At 39.6% G+C, this 21,223-nt stretch overlaps 1 long non-coding RNA gene across 5 annotated transcripts in view; it reads left to right on the top strand.

Annotated features, from left to right (window-relative positions):
• Nucleotides 1-15,539, top strand: part of LOC144333605 (uncharacterized) — a 90,231-nt gene extending 74,692 nt beyond the window's left edge. For 3 of the 5 annotated variants that reach the window (XR_013402487.1, XR_013402489.1, XR_013402486.1), the window contains one exon: nt 12,120-15,539. This is a non-coding gene — a long non-coding RNA (uncharacterized LOC144333605). Of the gene's footprint in view, nt 1-1,916; nt 1,999-12,119 lie in introns of all 5 variants that reach the window. The other 2 variants (XR_013402490.1, XR_013402491.1) reach the window with 2 other exon arrangements.
• The last annotated feature ends 5,684 nt before the right edge of the window (nt 15,540-21,223 follow it).

The following is a 21,223-nucleotide window of genomic DNA, read 5'->3' on the forward strand; positions in this document are numbered from 1 at the left end:
GAGGCCTTTTCTCCACCTAGTCTCTTCTGAAGGAAAGTAGGGATTAGGTATTTAGTTTCATATCTTTAAATACTATCTATATGTTAATGAATCACAAATTTATATCTCTAGCCTGACTATTCCTTGCATTCCAGACCAATATATGCAATTCTTGGATTGGATTGATGGAGAAGGAAGGGGATCCTGAATGTTAGAATAGTCATATGTAAGAAGACAGTGACAAAGCTGGGGACATTAAGCCTCTAAGTTTTGATGAGTTTTTGTCCTCTCCACTCCTATCTGAGGAGATTAACCCTGCAGTGCCTGAGGAAAGTATAATGACCTCCCCTGAGGCAGTTACCATGCAAGACAATGCTGAGTCTCCTCGCCACTCACCCCCACACTCCTCTTTGCTTCTAGACCTATAATTAGACTCAAGTCCCAGCAGGCATCTACAGGTGAGGTAGAAAGTGTGGCCCATGACAAGGTGTGCTGTACTTCAAAAGAACTACAGTACTTAGGTTTTCTAACCTATACAGAAATCCATGGAACATGTATGGAATGGAATATTAAAGGTGTGGAATAATGGTGGAAGGAACATGAAATAAGATCAGGTCAAATTTGTTGATATGGGCTCACTAATCAGAGATTCTGTGTTTAAGGTTTCAGCTTGGGGAATTAGAAAGGGCTATAATTGTTTGACTGGTTGGTTGGTTGACTGGTTGGCTGAAACATGGATCAAAAGATAGCCCACCATTAGCAAATTTGAAATGCCCCATATCCCTCAGTTTAATGTAGAGGAAGGGGTTGAAAGGCTTAGGACAATTGGAATGTTAGAGTGGATTTTTCATTTAAGACCTACTAACCCATCCTAGAATGGTCCAGTAAACATATCGTTCATCGTAATTATAAGAAATAAATTTGTGAACGGAGCCCCAGCATCCTTGAAGAGCTCTGTGATTGCTCTTTTCTATAGGCCAGACTTCACAATGGGAACTGCAGTTACTGAACTGGGAAACCTAAATGCAATGCGAATAGTTAGATTCTGGAATGGGAGGGGCCAAGTGGCAGCATTCAACCCCCAAAGGCATGGTAAGCATGATTACCAGAATGAACAGCAGAATCGAAGCAGCAGTTAAAATAACCTGGCTCACACAGACCTATGGCATTGGCTATTTGATCATGGTGTTTATAGAAGTGAATAGTTAGGGTGCCTACTAATTTATTACTTGATCTGTATAAGCAGAAAAGTTCTACGTCAAATGAATAAAAGTCAAACCTGAACCATAAAGAGCGTCACAGCCACTCAGTCGATTCCCAGACGTAAGCTAGTTTACAGACCCAGAACCCCTTGAATGAAGGGGAAGCCAGGTACTCTTGAAGAAAGACCTTGATACGCTGCCAAAAATTAATAATATTTCTCTCAGCCTACCCCAAAGGGATCCATGGCCTTTTACTAAGGGAACTGTGAGTTTGGGAAACGGAAAGAATCAGACCTTTTGGAGATTACCAGACATAGGCTCCGAACTAACATTAATTCCAGGAGATCCAAAAGTCACTATAGCCCACTAGTCAGAGTAGCGGCTTAGGAGAAATCAGTTTAATTCAGGCCTATGTCACAGTGTGTCCAGTGGGTCCCCAAAGCCATCCTGTGGTTTTTTTTCTCCATTTTGCAATGCATATTTGGAATAGACATACTCAGTAACTGGCAGAATCCCCACACTGGTTCCCTGAACTCTGGAGTAAGGGCTATTAAGGTGGAAAAGGTCAAACAGAAGCCACTAGAACTACCCATACCTAGGAAAGTAGTAAACCAAAAGCAATACCACATCCCTAGAGGGATTTCAGAGATTAGCACCACCATTAAGGACTTGAAAGATGCAGAGGTGATGACTCCTACCACATCCCCATTCATTTTTCCTATTTGTCCTGTACAGAAGACAGATGGATCCTGGAGAATGACAGCAGATAATCACAAACTTGACCAAGTGATGACTCTAACTGTAGCTGTTGTACTAGGTATGGTTTCATTGCTTGAGCAAGGTAACACATTCCCTGGTATGTGTCATGCAGCTATTGACCTGTCAAACACATTTTTCTCAACGCCTATTAGTAAAGACCCCCAGAAGCAGTTTTCTTTCAGCTGGCAAGGATAGCAATATACCTTCACTGTTCTACCTCACAGGTAGATATCACACTAGTTCATTACATTATACCATTATGCTGATTGGACCTAGTGAGCAAGAAGTAGCAACTACTCTACCACTTACTGGTAAGACATTTGCATATAAGAGGGTAGAAAATAAACTGACAAAAATTCAGGGGCCTTCTACCTCAGTGAAATTTCTAGGGGTCCAGTGTTGTGGGGCATGTTGTGATATCCCTTCCAAGGTGCATCTGACCCCACCTACAACCAAGAAAGAGGCATAATGCCTGTTGGGCCTCTTTGGATTTTGAAGGCAATGTATTTCTTATTTGGGCATGTTATTCTCACTCATTTACTGAGTGCTTTTTGTGAGATATCCCTGAAGGACAGTGGTGAAGGGAAATCTGCCCAGTGAGAAGAATACCTAGTTGTGCACTTTGCTTACTAAGAAACATGGCCGGATGTACAACTATGTACAATGTGAATGGCTATAGCTAATGGTTTATCGGGATGCTCAAGAGCTTAAAAGGAACATGATTGGAAAATTGGTAACAAATTTAGAGAGAGGAATATGAATAGATCTCTCTCAGTGGGCAAAAATATGTAAAAATATTTGTGTTTTATATGAATGCTCATCAAAGGGTGACCTCAGCAGAAGAGGATTTTGATAATCAAGTGGATAAGATGACCTGTTCTACAGATACCAGTCAGCCTCTTTCCCCAAGCACCTCTGTCATCACCCAGTGGGCTCATGAACAGTGACCATGATGGCAATATGGGGGTAGGCATGGGCCCAGCAACAGGCATTTCTACTTCCCAAGGGCAAGCCAACCATGGTCACCACTGAGTGCCCAATCTGCCAGCAGAGACCAACACCAATTCCCCTATATGACACCATTCCCTGAGTAATCAGTCAGCTACCCGGTAGCAGGTTGGTTACACTGGACCTCTTTCTTCATGGAATGAGCTGTGTTTGGTCCTTACTGCAGTTATCCCTTACTCTGGATCTGGATTTTCCTCCTCTGCATGCATTGCTTCCATCAAAATGATCATCCTACAGAATGCCTTATCCACCATCATGGTATCCCACATAGTACTGCTTCTGATCAAAGAAATCTCTCCACAGCAAATGAAGTTAGTCACCACTGATGCCTTTCAAATGAAGTAGCAGAAAAAGGGAAGGAAAGAAAACAGTTAATATCCAAACATTGTTCTGTTCAATTGGAAGCTGAGACTCCTTGGGGCTCCTAATACCACTAGCAGGCAAGGTGTACTGGGCAAGGCAGTTGCAAGTACACCTCAGTTACCAAGGGTAAATCAGATTGCTGCAGCACAGTAGAGGCAAGGAAGACCGTGTCTGGGAGCCAGGGGATTTCGTGGTACACAGCTCAGTAGTCCTATGCCCAAAAATACTCATCAATGGGAAATTGCGGTAACCTAATAAAGATAAGATCACTAGGAACTTGTATCCCATAGGCATAAGGTTAGATTAACCCCACCAAGTAAAAAATTCTGACCAGCCAAGATTCTGGCAGAGGGCAAGGGAACATGGAATAGGTGGAACATAGAATTAATGTAATGATGATCAACATAGGACTTATGACCAGCTACAGAAGCAGGGACAACGGTAGTCCCCAATTTAACAGAATTGTGACATATGTTCCCTGGTAGAAGTAATCCTGTATTAGACACCAGGACCTTCAAACCTACCCAGCCCAGGGTTTTAAGGAGAGGGAACAGTTAATTGTTTATTATTATTAGGTATTTATTGTTATGATGATTATTAGGTATAATAGTGAGACCTCCACCCCTCAAACATGAAAACTGCCTGTTGCCTGATGCATAAACAGCCTCCTCCTCTATAATGTTCTTTCTTCAATCTTTGCATTGGCTTGTTTCTGGACTCAGCTCAAACGTGACCTCTTCAAAGTAGCCTTCCATGGCCACCTGTCATCTAAAATAATGCACTCTCTCCACCCCTACAATCACTATATTACTGCATATTTTATTTCCTTCCCAGTATTTCACAGGCTCTGAAATTATCTTTTTATTTCCTTGTCCATCCCCTTTCTTCCCCCACTCCACAAAGCCTGTGACTTTGTCTTATTTCTTCAGTACTTAGAACAGTTCCTGGTACATAGAAGAAGCTCACAAAATATTTCTCTAAAACATAAGGACTTCTGGCCTCCAGAAATATAAGGCAAGAGAAAACCACGTACCAAAGTTCAAGTATGAGTCCTTCAAGTATGATTCCTGCAGAGGGGACAATTCTTTTGCTACAAGGAGAAACTCAAGACAATAGGTGTAGAACTGACAACTATTCTAAGATATTCTGTAATTATCTGTACTTTCTATCTTAAAGTGACTATGATGGAATAGGATTCAGAAGGGAATCATTTAAGCCTGCTGCTTTGAAATTATGGGCACAAAATGAAAATTTGGATTTTTGAGAGAAAGAACACTGTAAGTGGCCCATAGTGGCTCTAGGACAGACCCTCTTTGAAAGAGGCAAAATGAAACTTGAAATGTGTAGTTTCAGAGTGCTGTGTTGGAAGGACTATAAAGAAATTTGTGAGGGCTGTGAAGTCAACTGTGTCTTATTCTCTATATCATGCCATCACCCAGCAAAGCTCACAGCATTAAGGATGAGAGGTGGAAGCATTTATGAGGAACTTTATAAAATGCTTTTGCATCCACATCACAGAAGTGAAGCTGGGCTACACCCAGAAACTAATTTCCACAGTGAAAAATGCACCATCTGAGGTGCCTTTCATTTCCTGGGAGACAAATGACAAACCACACTGTAACTTCTCACACATTTGACCAAACAATCCCAATCCTGCTGTATTTATCTGGACCAGAGGTACAGGATGGGCATGTCTGTTCCCCATTACTACCTCACTGAACCAGACAGAGGAACAACTCGGGAATGGGGACCATGGCCCATGTCATGTCAATTACAGATAGCAAACCACCCACACAAGTACCCTAGTTTATACATAATAGGCCCTCTGAGAACCCACATGACATCCTAAGTGCTGGATGGTACATCTGAAAGCACTGAGAGAGCTGAAAATCACAGACAGCCAAGTAGGTCCCTGCTGAATACATATCTAAGGAGCTTTGCATGCATTGTTTATTCCAGCAACTTTATGGAATAAATTACGTACAACAAATTAGTTTCAGATGGTAGGATATGAAGAGCTGATGTGCTGTATAAAGGAAGGTGAACTCCCACTTTTGACCCAACCACTTCCCATCTCGGGCATCTCAGACTCAGAATCCAGATGCAATTCATTTCTGAAATGCAGTGGAGATCAGAAAGTTAATAAGTGATGAGGTTTAGAGATTTCAAAAAGAAATTTATGAGTATTGTTAACTCATTATATTATCCTATGATTTCTGGTTGTTATATGTGAAACCAAAGGTAAAATTGAACCCATCCTTCCTTCATTCCTTCATTATGCACAGCAAGCAAAAATAAATGTCTTCCTGACATTTCCAACCTGCACAGAAATTCCATAATAGATTCAACTCAACACACGTTTAAAACCTCACTGCCTACCATACTGGGATGTCATTAAATTCCTGAAAGAGACATCATGTCTTTCTCTATTCCCCCTAAAATCATAAATTATTTGTTAAATTAACACAGTAAAATTGACTTATTTTGGTGTATAGTTTTATGAATCTTACTACAGGTATAGACTCATGGAACCAACACTGCAGTCAGGGTAATAATTCTAGCACCCCAAAAATTGTCTGACATTACTACTTTACAGTCCCTCTCCTACTTTAAGCACTAGCAAACCACTGGTCTGTTCTCTGTCACTGTAGTTTTGTCTTGTCAAGAATGTCACATAACTTTTGTCATGTAACTTTTCACTCAGCCAAATACCTTTGAGATCCATCTAAGTTGTTCCACGTCTCAATAATCTGTCCTTTTTATTGCTAGGTGATACTCTGTTATATGGATATACCACAGTTTGTTTATCCATTCACCCATTGAAGGACACGTAGTTATTTTCAGTTTTTAGCAATTACAAATGAGCTGCTATAAACATTTATGTACAAGTTATGTTGTGAGTATAACTTTTTATTCTCCTGGGTAAATACCTAGAAGTGGGATTGCTGGGTCACATCCTACACGTATGTCTATAAGAAATTGCCAAACTTTTTACAGAGTGGCTATGCATAATGTCTTTTTGATAAGTAAAAAATACAAAAATTATTAAAATGACCCCCAACAGCTTGTTTACTTGTGTTGAGGGGATTCCAATAGTTATTCACCATGACAAAATATTGTTCTTAAAATAATCAAAGGCATTTGACTTCATTTCTTTCTTTTTACTTTTAAAGCTTCAATTAAGTCTTTCGTATTTTAATGTGATTTTTAAAACAAAATTAAGTGCTTAACATTGTAGAAGCATAAGGCCTTGAGGACTCTACTTATACATGAAGAGATTTTAGTGAGAGAGAGAGAACCAGGAGAAAATCTCATCATAGCTAGTTTAAGCAATATAACCCAGTGTCATATGCATCAAGTCCAATTTTCAATTCATAAATAAGCCTCCCCCTCCCTTCCTCCAAAAACGTCCACCCCAAGCTAATTACAGAAGAAAAGGGAACATGAACACCAGCCAGAAAAGATTCACAGTTGCCACTCTTTAGTTGCTACTTTAATGGGAAACACATGTGCAAGATACCACCCAGGAGACAACTGACCAATGTGCTCTGAAAAATGGAATGTCACAAAAATGAGCCATACAAGATGGCTTACTCTCTTGAATAGGCTGAACACATAAAAATGTTTGATACCATTTTGTTCTTACATAAATATGGGGAGGTCCCAAGATGAGATGCTGAGACAGAAATTAATTTGTAGCAACAAAGTGAAAAGGCAATGACTTAAATTAGCCCTCACTTCTTATCTCATCCACATGCCCCACAATAGTTGACCATCAGATTTGGAAAGTACTTAGCAAAGTGTACATGAGGAGAAATCCTGCAAAGAAATTGGAAGTAAGGACAGAATGGCAATTGTTCTTATTAAATAACAACACTAACACTCATTAGCTACCATCACTACAAGAAGCCAGTTCTGTTCTGAGTGCTGTATGCACAGTATCTCACTACGTCCATAATTTACAGGGTAGAATTATCTCCACTGTATTAGTCAGCTAGAATTGCCATAACAAAATACCATAGACTGAGTGGCTTAAACAACAGAAATTTATTTCTCACAGTTCTGGAAGCCAGAAAGTATGAGATCAAGGTGCCAGCTGATTTGGTTCCTGGTGAGGGTTTTCTTCCTGGCTTGCAAACAACAACCTCCTCACTGTGTCCTCACATGGTGGAGGGGTGGGGGTGGTACGGAGAGACAGAGGGTGAAAGGAAGCGCGAGAGAGCTCGAAGGTGTTTCTTCTTATAAGGGCACTAATCCCATCATGAGGTCCCCATCCTCATGACTTCATTTAACCCCAATTATCTCCTAAAGGCCTCATTGCAAAATACCAATACAGTAGGCTTTAGGGCTTCCACACATGAATTGTCAGGGAGAGTCAAGGAGGAACACTTCAGTCAATAGCATCCACTTTACAAATAAATGATGTTTCAAGAGAACAAGGAGTTCACAACAGCTCACTCAGTTGGCAAGCAGCAGAGTTTGAACTTGAACCCAAGGGTATCAGACTCTAAGAGAAAAATATCTACTACTTATTGACTGCCCACTAAGTGTCAGGTGTATCTATACAACATCTCTATTCGCTATGGGAAGCCAGGTTTTTCCCATTATTCTTCCCAGTTATAGATACGGAAACTGGCCCCAAATAGTTAACCAGCTATTCACAACCTACCACCTAAGCCGAACATACTGCATAACATTTATCCTACTGGTTATCAAAGTGAGGCCCCCATCATCACCTGGGAACTAATTAGAAATGCACATTTTGGGACCAAACAGCAGACCTACCGAATCAGGAACTCTATGGTGGTGTCCACAATCTGTGTGTTAACATACCTTCTAGGTAAATCTGATCCATGATAAATTTTGAGAACCACTTGTTTGTTCCATAAATTTATTAAAATAACTAATGCATTGAAAACTCAGTAATAAGTGGTATATCCAGAATTCATATACAGATCTGTTTGGTTCTAAAGCCTGTGGCCTTCTGCTATACTGTACTCTTCCATCCCAACTTTACAAAGGAAAGATCTGTGATTGCAGAGCCCAGTTCTGAATTCTGCTTTGCCGCTATAATTCCGATCAGTTCTCCTACCTACAAAAATGTGATACAGGAAAATGTCAAAAGATAATCCCTGAGAATTAATAATGCTGCTTAATACTAATCAGGAAACACCTTTAGTATGAACTAGAAACGAAGCTTTGTGAAATTTTTATTTGGGCCTGACAATTTTGTGTTCCATTTAGTGTAAATGAGAAACAATCCAGTATATGGAAACAGTAAGTATGGAACAAAGTTACTTCTTTTAAAAAGAAAAAAAAAATGATTTTATCCCTCTTTGACTTTTTTAATCATGTTTAATCCATCTAATTAATCATTGCTTTATCTACATGTTATCGCTGTATAATTACCCCATTTCCCCCCTGCAAGGAACAAGATTATATTATATCCCTTTATAAAATCTTGATAATTTACACAAAGGAATAAAAATCTGCTTATAATAGAAATGGAGATTTCTATTTCTCATTTTTGGAGTGGTAAATGAAAGTACCTGATCTCACATCAAATGCCTTTTAAAATCATTCACAAAATAAAAGCACTTTGAAAAGGGTTATTTCCAGTGCAAATATAGTCACCTGCTCTTGTGATCAATACACCTCTAAAACATTATATTACTATTTACAATATTAATGAACATGTGTTAGTCACTGCACAAAGCCTTTTACATGTGGTAAAACTCATTTAATTATCACACACACGAGGTAGCTTTTAGGATTATTCCCATTTCACAGATGAGGAAATTGAGAATCAGGGAGGGTAAGTAACTTGCCAGAGCTCCTTCAGCCAGGAAGTACAGGACTCTAGATATTAAGCTTATTAAAGAGCTCTGGCTGAAAATTGATTCAGACACTGACACTTGGCTCTGGATGGATGGGCTCAGCGTTGCTCTGCATCTGGATTACTTCCAAAGGCCCATCTGTGAGCCTGCCTGACCCCCGGGATGGGGCGGCGCAGCCTTGGCGGCCTTGGCACTCCATCTGGAGAGACTGAAAGGGAACAGCAAGGTGGTGACTCAGCGGCCTTGACTGTCCCTCAGTCTCCTGGGAGACAGAGAGCAAAGTGATAAAGGGACAGAGTGGGAACTGTAGTTCTCGTTTCTCTGTTTGTTTTCCACTCGATTCTTAAAAACAGACCTATTAATCATTTAGTTCATGACTTTGGTCATTCCACTGACTCCTACCACATTTGAGTCAATGAAGCAAAAACTAGAAAGTTGTGTGTTCAAACTTCTCAGATGGAAGAATTAAAATCCTTTGAAAACATTTCATCAGCCAGCAGAAAGAGTCACATGTTTTTCTGCTTCAGAGTTGTAGATGGATGTGACTTAAGCCCTAAACTGGGAAAAACTTTGTGTGATTTACAACAGCAGACAGATATTCTGAGTAACCTTCTCATACTCTTTTATTCCACCTACCAAAAACAAAAGCTGTTTTCAGCAGAGCCCAATTAGGTGAAAAGGGCTTTCCAAGGAAACTGTTGCGTGTGCTTCTTGATTCTGTCCTGATTTGGGAAGTTCATCCAGGCTGAAATTACTTTGTGGAGCTGACAGGAAGTTTGTTCAATGACTTTTGCCTTTCACAGCCCTGCTCTCCTTATCTCTACAGACACGCTTTCCACTTTCTTTTCTGGCTCCCTTCCTCCTTCCCTTCACACACACCTTCACACCTCCCATCTACTTTGATTGTATTAATTGATACCATAAAGAACACCGTTAGAAGGGGAGGCACAAGTGTTGTAGCATTTGAGGGGCTTTTAGTGCAGGAATTAAAGGCTAATACTTGGCCTGGCCAGATCTATCATTGCATGCTATGTCCAGACTCTCCAAAACTATGAGAGTCTATTTTGAGTCCCTCTTTCATATCTTTGTCAGGATTTGAGTTCACTGAATATGCTGAGAGCTTCAGATAGAAAAAGACCCTATCCCTCCTCTCAAGGAGCTGACGTTTGCCCAGCAGGGACAGTAGGTTAATAAGTAGCAAAGCTCTCCCTAGTTAATCTGGCTCCAAGTGTAGTGTGATGGGTCCTCTACCAGGTTACTAAGGGTGTATGTCCACTGCCTGAACCTTAAAGGTCAGGTAGTGAGCCAAGGCCGTCACGCCCAGCCGAGGAGCAGGTGTTTCTGAGAACCCAAACGTACCAAGGAAAACAGTCCCATCACACAGGCACAGTACGCAAAGAGCCAAATAATTAGCTTAAATGAGAGATAGGAAGCGGGATGAATCTCTAGAGCTGTCCTGCTACCGCCCAGGAGTGCTTTGGATGTAAGTCTTAATAAACTCATCTACTCACCAAGCTGGACTTGTCCAAGTCATTTTGGTCTCTTGATACCTTCCCAGTTTGCAGGGGGTGGGGAGGAAACATTACAGTCCTAAGTTTTTCTCATAACACCAAGTGGATTCATTTAGAAGGCAATTTCCTAGCAAGCATCAAATTCACAGCAGATCTCCCTGGATCAAGGGTGATAGGCTTTCTAGTAAAATGATCGGTTTGGAATCAGATCTACTTAAGCCTAAATCCCTGTTCTACCTTGGACAAGTCATTGAATCTCATTAAGCCTCAATTCTCTCTACTATAAAATGCAAATGACATCTACCTCAAGACTTTACATGAGGATTAAATGAGGAAATGTTATACAAAGCATATGGCATAATTATTGGCAAACAGGAGGTACTCAATAAAGGGTAGTTTCCCTTCTTCCTCCTTCTCTCTTCCCAGGCCTCACAAGAGGACTGTGGCCTCTTAGTGAGATGATATAAAAGAGACTCTAACAATATTAAACACTTCAGGAGCACCTACTACATCCCAGGCACTATTCTAAGCACTTTATATATTTCAGCTCATTTAAGTCTTCCCTAAAACCCAATAAGGTAAGAGCTATTATCATCTCTATTTCATAAATGAGATATCAGGTAACTTTCCAAAGTCACACAGTCAGTATGTATGTGATGGGGCTATGATTTGATCCCAGTTTATCTAGCTCTTAACTATTACCTTATTAGGAAACAAGATAGTGAAAGAGGTGCTAACTGTATCTGGAATGCAAGTACACAAAACAAGCAGTCCTCAGACAATGGGCTCTGTTTGATTTGCACAGTTTTAAAAATCAAGTCTGTATTTCTGACTGCTCTCAAAAAAGTTGGAAGATCTGGCACTAGGCAGCTCACATAGTGATGCGGCAACAAGCCATTGACTGGTGGCTGCTGTCTGGACTGAGGTCCCCAGTTCACCAGTCTCCAGTGCTCACAGCTGTATTATAGGGCCTGCTTCACTTTTAATCTGCACATACATTTGAGTTTGCCATCCAGAATTAGGCAATGCTGCTAAACATGGTCTTAGCCATAAAGACACAAGAATTGTGTTCAATAATGTGCACCCAAAGGTTAAAATGTCTGAATTAAATGAAGGAAAAAAATGAATGTAGGAAAGAGGTCTGCGTGAAAAGCAATCAACAACCAGGTTCAAACACAACCACGCAGAAAATGCCTGGATAAGCCTTTGAGCCCTATGTGCAGAAATTGTAAACTCCTGCTGTTCTCCACATCTCCACACCTAAACAAAACCTGAAAATGCAAGTTTCCTTACAGTCCATGGAGCAAAGACTCTTTTGCTTTCAATGTTAAACGCATTCCTCTTTGTTTGGCATAGCTAAAAGAGGGAGTTTAAATTTTCATGTACTACTTAACACAAACAATAACATTTAAACTGTTTTTTTTTCCTCTCTCTCTTTTTTTTTTTTTTTTTTTTTTTAGCTCTTTAGGCCTTAATGATTGACATGATCTTGGAGATCAGTTAGGTATGTAGCAAAACTCTCCTAGAAACCTGGAAGATGTGGCAAGAAGAAAACATGGAGCCTTTTCTGAACAAGCCTATGAGAGAAGAAGAATCACTTCAATTTATAAGTGTGGATCCTGGGGCTAAAGAACTTACCTAACACCACACAACCAGCAGCAAATTACTGACCCAGCATATTCTGAACCAGGTCTTTATTCTTTCGAGGACTTCACAGTGCCTTCCTCAGAGCATCTCTACATGAAAATCTGTATAAAGAAGTGATCTGTGGTGTCGCCATTTGTATCAAAATGATATCACCAACTTATTTAAAAGACTTTATCTAAAAGTCTTCAGATAGTTTTGGCCAGGGAAGAGCTCTAATATCACACATTAATAGCCCTACCTTTGTAACATGTAAATTGTTTTTTGTTTTAACATCTCAGTTTCATTAAACTGAGACCAGAAAGAGCCATCATCTTTTTACCAATTTGTAATCATTTCATTGTGTTATGGACCTGCAGCAATGTTGACTATATTTACAAATCTGTGAGTAAAATTTTAAAACCATTTTCCTCTTCTAATCTCTCCCATCCTGCCTTCTTAGAAGCACACAAAGCATCTCAACCACTCCCAAATTCCCTGTTGGAATACCCTTAATGATTCTGAAATATTTTGTTATTCCCCAAACACCGCCCTAAAGACGAATCACTGGACTCCAGGCTCTTCACATTGCCAAGTTGAACAGAGTTCAAATGTTCTATCTAACCAAACTCTAACTTACAACAAAGCCACATATAGTAGATGATGTGTAAGATATTCCGAAAATACCAAGGCAACAGGGAAAAAAATCTGTGTCATCAAGAGGTCCTCCCAGAACGTCTTGTAATCTAGAATAATCATTTTTATCAAGCTCCTGTAACCTAATCATAGCACACATGTGTATATATGTATGACTAATAACATAAATCAACTTTCATTTTAATAATGTATAGCTTAAATTTTCTCACATCCAAAACAATTAGTGTTGCCAAATTTAAGATTATTTCTCTACTTTAGACATCAGAACATGCACAAAGACTTGAGGAATACACAAACCCAAGAAAACAATCTTATCCTGATAAAGTAAAAATTTTGAATAAATTCATAAATCATTTAAAACACAATCTTATGAAATTAGCCATTTCATAGTATGTTATGAATGTAAAAGCAGAACACAGAAAAGGCATTTTCCAAAAAGATATAGGACTTACTAGAATTTCCTTTTATGTTAAAAAAATGGCCCATGGAAGAGCAGTTTTCAGAACGACCAGGGCATAGTCGGACACCTCTTTCATTGGAAGCTTCACCAAAGAGCACACTTCTCCTGAACTCAGAATTTTGAGTCCAGACCCAGCTCTTGCCAAACTTCACTGGGAGTTTTGCTAAGCTTCAAGGCGATCCCACCTCAAAGCTCTTTGGAGACAAAGTTAAGGTAAGTTCCCCTTAATATTTCCAGAACTGTATGAACATATAAGCAAACTGTGTAAGGCTACATAGAAATGATTGAATTTTGATTTCTTCAAACTACAAACACTTTAAAGACAAGGATTCTCCTCTCCATTTATTTTGTATTACTGGCACCAAGAATAATGCATAGCACATAGTTGATACTTAATAAAGTCAATACTTGTATAAATAAACTGAAAAATTCTCACAAGACCAGTGAGGGCAGTTTTACGAATCTCCCTGTAGCCCTGCAATTTTCAAAGGTTTCATCACGTAATTCCCCTCACGACTTTTTGGTTCACTAATCATAAAGCCACACAGGCAGAAAGGAAAGAAATTCCAGAGACCAAAAAGCCGTTTGTTTTGTCCATCCGGTCACATATGTATAGGGTTTTAGAGCTAAAAGTGGTATTAGAAGTTGCCTTTGAGCAATCTCATTTTACATGTGAGAAAACTAAAGTCTAAGCTTTTGGGTTAAGTGACTGAGCCTTGATCACCCAGCTGACAGGCACCAAAGCACTTCCCGTTATTATTTCCTACATGTTCCTCTGCAGTTAGCCCCCACCACCTCCACCAGAAAGTATTTGTCTTTAGGTATTTCCTTTAAAAGTCTCAGATGACTTTACTTGGGGTGTGGTGGAAGGGACCACGCTTTTATTATAATTTACCAATAGCAGGGAGTTTTGCTCCATTAAAAAGTATGTATTGACTGATCTGCTGAATCTTGCTTTGGGGGAAGGTTTGTTTTTTTTTTTTTGAGCCCATTTGAAAATGTTAAATTTTTCATTACTCTTAGATTATTAAATGAATAACTCCAGGGAAAAAATGTATCATTGGTTTCTTACGAGTATCAAGACAAAGAGGCAAAACTTTCAATTTGGCCACAAGAGGGCAGCTACAACATTTCCTCCTAGGTCTTTGCGGTTCTAAACAATGACAAACTGAGCATTTGGGGACTCAGCTTGCCATCGACTTCCTAATAATACCTTTCAACTGAATTCCCAATATGTCACAAAACATTCTCTCATGGTGTTTCCTGGGACGTTTTTTGTTTTGTTTTTAAAGAAATTATTTTCCAACTTCTTTCCAGATCTAGAGAGTCCTCTGCAATAGAACTCTGTGCCAAAGTCACCATCTACAAAGATCTTTGGAGACCAGTAAATTGTTAGGCTAATTAGAAAACCCACAGAAAATGTTTTATTTTAATTAAGTTTGACTCCAGATAAAAATAAAAACAGTAATGATTATCTGATTCCACCACACTTAATAAAGCTTGCTCTAAGTGCTTCACAGGATTTGCCAAATATTTGCCTCATCTCAGCCTTCATTCGTCATTCCCATTTTCATGATATCCTAAAATCTTTCAAGTCAAAATTTATTGTGGAATTTTATCACTGAGCTAAACGGTGGGAGGTCTGAAAACAAAAAAGCAGAGATTTGTAATAGCTACATTCCATATTCTTATAGTTGCACAAAAACATAAATTCAAACTTATTTCATCTTTTAGGTGCATAAAGAGTGGGGAGTTAATTTGAAAAGTAAGTGCTATATTTTATATGTACATATGTGTATGCATCTGTGTGTAGGTGTGGCTGTGTTTGTATACTCATTAATTTTTTTGTTTTTTTGCTAGTAATTATAGATAAGTACTTTGGAAATTTAATATTGATGTTTGTAGATTTTGAAGATGTACATAGTGATGTATTTCCTTCACATTTACCGTGGAGCCTTTCCCCTAACCATCTTATTTAAAATTGCAATCCCTGTCCCCCTTACCCCCACATATCCTGTCCCAATTCCCTGTTGTATTTTTTCTCTTATCAACATTTGACATACTTTATATTTTACTTGGTTTTTGTTCGCCTCCTTCACAAGCACCCCCTCCCCAACTAGAATAAAAGCCCTATGACGAAGACAGAATTTTTTCTATTTTGTTTATTGCCATGTCTTCAAATCTTACAATAGTGCCTGACACATCAGGGGAACTCAGTAATGCAGCAACATAATAAAGTCACAAAAATTAAGCATTTTTACTAGAAACTGATATTTTAAAATATCTGGCATTGCTAATTTACTTGAGTACACTTAAGGAGACCTCCTAAAAAGAGATAATAGCCCACTATCAGAACTCAAGCACATTTCCTAAAGCAAGTATCTGAAACAATACTTGGGCTCATGATTATGGCTGAGCGTATATTCTTGAATGCTCAGACTCAGCAGGTCCTGTTTCCCAAAAGTCAATCAGACCTGGACTGAATTATCAGCAAAAGTGGCCTCCAAGAGTTGTCACAGTATCACACAAGCAAAGCAGTGAGATAAAGGAAAGAGCAGTGACCTATCAATAAGGAGCCCATAGTTCTAGTTCTGCCTCTGCCACTAGCTAGCCAGGAGTTAAACCATCTATTTACATTGTTAGTGCTTCGATGTCCTCTAAAAAATAATGGATATAACACCCTGTTTATATCAAAGAATTTTGGAATCTAGTGAAATGTGAAAGTATTTTAGTAAGTATGGACTATTTTTCAAGTAGAAGATGTTATGAAAATCAGTGTTTCCTGTACTGTGCTATGTAATGCCACCATATGGTGTGGCCAATCAACAATTTAATGGTTTAATGAATAATTCTAGGTTGGATCCAGTTCTATCAGTCAAGTGATGGTTTGTCAGGCCCTTCTTGGTACTGTAACCCCTAGGCCTTCTTCTTTCCACTGTTGGGTTTATTTGACCCCAGAAGCTCTGCCCCATCCTGCCTCTATGATCAATCCTAAATAGAAACAAAAGACACTAAGGGAGTTCTATCCCCATAAGGAGGAATTCACATCATGTCACCATACTTACTTAGTCCAGCCCTGATCATATGTCCCAATGCTGGTAACTGGGCATCTTCTTTCTTCTCCTTCTGATAATCACATCAAGAATTCGCCTCCTCTTGGAAGCATTTTCACAGTAGGTATAAATATTTGCTAAAGGAATGACAAAAAGGCTTTATGCCAGTGTCCCTCTTGGTTTAGAGCTCTGCCAGGTCCTTGTCAGTACATCCTTTAATCCCTTACCTCTTCACTCCTGGCAGCCCTCCCTGATGCTGGCTGACCATCAGTAGCCTATATTTGAGAGCATCAGAAGTACAAGATATCTTCCTCGATTCCTACTGGTATGTTCAACCACCTTTAGGACTTCTCACTTATTCCATTAGACTCTGTAAAGTCAACTGCTTTTCTGATCCATGCTTGGTTGCCATACCCAGTGGACACCACCTTCTATTTGCCAACTGTCCTCTCTCACGGTCTAAAACAGGTCTCTATCCTCAGGGCCTGCCTCACTTGGTTCCTGTTCCAGCTCGTGGCTTAGCCATACCACAGGACTGTCACTGGGTTAACTGGAAGGATGCTGTCGAGTCATGCCTACCCTGGCAGAACCCTGACGGCACACAAAGCAGTACAAGTAATGCTCAGCTTCAAAAAATGTTATACTCCAAAAATATGCTTGCAAATAGACTCTCTAGCACTTGGGAACGCATATCTCTACACCAACAACTCATACACTTCAGGAGTCATTCCTTCAAAGACATTCACCAAGTATCTTCTTACTTGGCACTGTTCTTGGCACAGTAGAAGAGAAAGTGAGACACAATCTCATTCCTCCAGAAGTTCACAGAAGAACAAAGGAGACAGTGATAGAAATGATACGTATGCAAGGCAGCATGTGGAAAAATAGAGGACTATCCACAGTACAGTGAGAACAAGAAAAAAGAGGTGAGCCCTCTGCCTGGGCGGATCAGGAAGGTTCCACAAAGAGACATTCCACTGAGGCCTAAAGAATGAGGAAGTATGCACCAGGCAGATGAGTGGAGAAGGGTGTTCCTGGTATGTGGTTGTCAGGTTGCCAGACCAACACCCAAGTGTCAATTTAACCCCAACTGTAGCTCCACCAGTGCTGCAGGCTTATGTCAGAAACAGAAATGGAATAGGTTTTTGTAGGCCAGCCTGGAAATACTTGTTTCTGTTGGGAGATTAGTTCTAAGACCCTTAATAAAAGAGAGTTGGCCCTGGGCTTATGCCAACACACATGTACCCACTGCCACTACCACCAATCATCACCTGGGGCAAACAAGAAAAGCAGTTAAGTATCAGGAGGAACAATTCTTGCACTTCCACTTTCTTTCACTAGCTGATCTTGTGAATGCAAGGTCATGAGTAAGGCCTGTTGGGGACTGCACGTACAAGACAGATCCACACTCCAAGGAGCTTAACAACAGGCTATGCTAGGACAGGCTTGGTGACCCACACTTGTAATCCCAGCACTTTGGGAGGTTGAGGCAGGAGGATCATGAGGTCAGGAGTTCAAAACCAGCCTGGCCAACATAGTGAAACCCCATCTCTACTAAAAATACAAAAATTAGCCGGGTGTGGTGGCACACGCCTGTAGTCCCAGCTACTCAGGAGGCTGAGGTGGGAGAACCGCTTGAACCCGGGAGGCAGAGGTTGCGGTGAGCTGAGACCACACCATTGCACTCCAGCCTGGGTGACAGAGACAAAAATTAATTAATTAATTAATTAATTAATTAATTAAAAACAACAACAGGCTATGCCGGCAAGACCTGTGCATATAAAATAACTGAGAGTCCAAGGCAGTAGCTGCCAAAATAATGATGCATTCTGTAAGTACTATACTCCTAGCCATCACTGCTTTATGGAGAGAATAATTCAGCTTAGTTCAACAAGTGTTTTACATTAAATGCCCACTAAAGATCTGTTGATTATGTAAGGCTGCATTCTGAATTTCACAAGGCAGGATCCACCAAGTTCCATAAATGCAAATCAGTTTTCCTCCCAAAAGTAACAGGGTAAGTCAACCCTGGAAAGACTGTGGGGAGTTTAATTAATAGGAATTCTGGTTTACTCAATACAAAAAACACATCAAACTGAAGAGGTATGAAAAAGAATTTCCCACCAGTTGAAGCTGTCTGAATTAAAATGAACCACCTTGGGAGGTAATAAGTTTCCCATCAGGCTAAATAATTACTTGGCAGTGATTTGGTAGGGGTGATGCAAGCATTCAATGACCAGTAGGCTCCCTTCCAGTCCTGCAATTGTGTGAATTTCTGCAGCTCCCCTTTAATAACACAATAAACAAACCTGGGAACCCACAGTACAAGGTTGTCAATGTTGAAGATTAGCCATGGGTTAGGCTTACTCAGGGTACCAGAGCCCATTCTGAATGGTGGTGAGGAAACAGAGAATGGGAAGGTCGAACTTCTACCAAGAACTTGACCAAACTCCCAGGGTGCTAGTCAGTATCTGGGAGAGCTTCAGAATGCCAAAACTCATTAGTGCTCAAAAAGGGTCAAAGTTATTAGACAAGGGCACTCCAAGATGAAGACGTAACTAAAGAACTAAAAAAACAGCTCCTTGAAGAAGAGATGTGTAGGATTCTAGAGTATTTTGAAAGGCTCTTCCGATGCTGACTCCTGAGGGGCCCTCATGAATGTTAGGACATTCAGATTCTTGGGAAGCTCCAAGCAAAGCTGTTGTCAAAGATGTGCCCAAGAAGAGTACCTCCAAAAGTAAACAAGCAGGGGGTAGACAAGACAGTTATAGAGGTCAGCTGAGTAAAGTATACAGGACTGAGATGGTGAATGCAGAAGAGGAGTAGCAGCCTGGGGGGTCCTGGACAACCAAGAAACAGGTTGTTTAAAATCCTGGCATCAGGCAGTACCTCAAAGCAAATTGCAAACGATGTCATTGGCTGAGCCCTGGGTATCCTGCCTCTGAAACAATGCCACTGTGTAGGAAAAACAGCCCATGTTTGGATCCATATTCAACCAATGCCGGGCTCTATAACTGATACAGTTTTTAAACTCCCATGGGCTTCAAAAATCAGGGGACTGAATTAAAAATTTTTCACAAAGTCCCTATAAGTCCCTTATAGATCTAACTCTAGGATCTATAATCCCCATACACAAAAGAGAACATGTTATAGAGGAAGAAAACAGTTATCAGCAGGTCATTCCAAAACATGCTGGAAGAAACTAAATAAAGCAAAAAGTCTTGATTTCTGATCTTGTATCTATGACTTCTCATTTTTTTCCATTTTGGGACTAAATTGTGGTTTAAGTAGTTAAGCCAAATGAATAGAAGCGAAACCAATACACTACACACCAGCAGCATTCTTATTTTTGTGGAGAAAGAAAACAAATATGTGCTATTTGATCGTGCAAGAAAGATAAATCTACAAAGCTTCCACAGACAAAGCCCATTAAATCAATAGAGGTTCTGCCCAGTGCCCAGGGAAACCCATCAAGAGAAGCCAAATTATTTCTTTAAAAAAAAAAAAAAAAGCTATCAACTTAACATTACAAATCATTTGCTGTTCTCAAGAGAATTGCCTAGTATTGCAAAACTTGATAATTACTGATTCATGACTGATTTAGGAAAAACATCGGCTTAAGTAATCAGGCCAGAGTACTGCTGCTGACCGCAAGGCTGGCAGGAAACCTAGCCTTTCTTTCATCATTTCTTTCATGAATGTTTAACATTTAACAAAATTTAGCTTTTAGCATATCACCAGTGGTTTGATTTTTTCAAAAACCTGGGAATACAGAACATACCAGTTATGTATTATCAAGCACCTAGCTTTTCTCTAACTTTTCTTCAAGTATCACTAACCAGAAATGCAGTGAATTATGAGAAAGTGATTCAGAAATCAGACTTGACATGGACTCTTTGCTATAAAATGGTAGATCTCAGGCTCTTTGAAAGAACTCTACAAACACTATAAACTGACAGTACATTCTGTATAAAATAGCAGGAAGAATTTAATTAATGTTCTGAGCCAATCCTACACGCCACAGGCTACACATGCCTACATTAGGACAATACATAAAACCCTCATGTAAGCTTTGCTAAACAGTCACTTCACGTGGCCAGCAGAAAACAAGTATATCAGAAAATGTTCATCTGTACATGCCCCTGGGAAGATATTTTCTATAAGGATACATGAATATCGTATCTGCATAAAGAAAACTATTCCCTCTCTGTTGGAATTGTTTTTCTGCTTAAAATTAAGACATTAAGAATATTTTCTTATTCTGGAGAGGAATTACAGAGAAATGTTATCCTACAGATTCAGAAACTGCCTCTAATACCATATCAAATTTTCTTTTCAGATCTTTTCTTTTTTCTCTAAGATTCTGCTTTCAAGTAAACATGCTTTTGTTAGTAAAAGCCAGATTCTTGTCGACTTAGTTTCTACTAACAGTCCTCTTTCTCTCTCTCTCTATATATATATACACAATAATTTTATATATTTTGTAATATATCTCTATTTTGTAATATATAGATAGATATACATGACAAAAATATCCAAATTCTAGGTCTCTTCACTAAGAAGACCTACATCATCAATGTTCTTGCAGGAAAAAAGTCAAGTATTTAAAGAACAGAAAATTTAAGTAAGCATTTAAGGGCAGTGGTAAAACAAGTACTTATAAACTGCTGATGTGCAATTTGGTATAGAACACCATATAAGCAAATTGACAATATATATGAAGGTGTAAAATGATTATACCCCAGATCCAAAAATTCCACTTTGAAGGAGA

This window comes from Macaca mulatta, chromosome 13, assembly GCF_049350105.2.
Source record: "Macaca mulatta isolate MMU2019108-1 chromosome 13, T2T-MMU8v2.0, whole genome shotgun sequence".
Lineage (NCBI taxonomy): Eukaryota > Metazoa > Chordata > Mammalia > Primates > Cercopithecidae > Macaca > Macaca mulatta.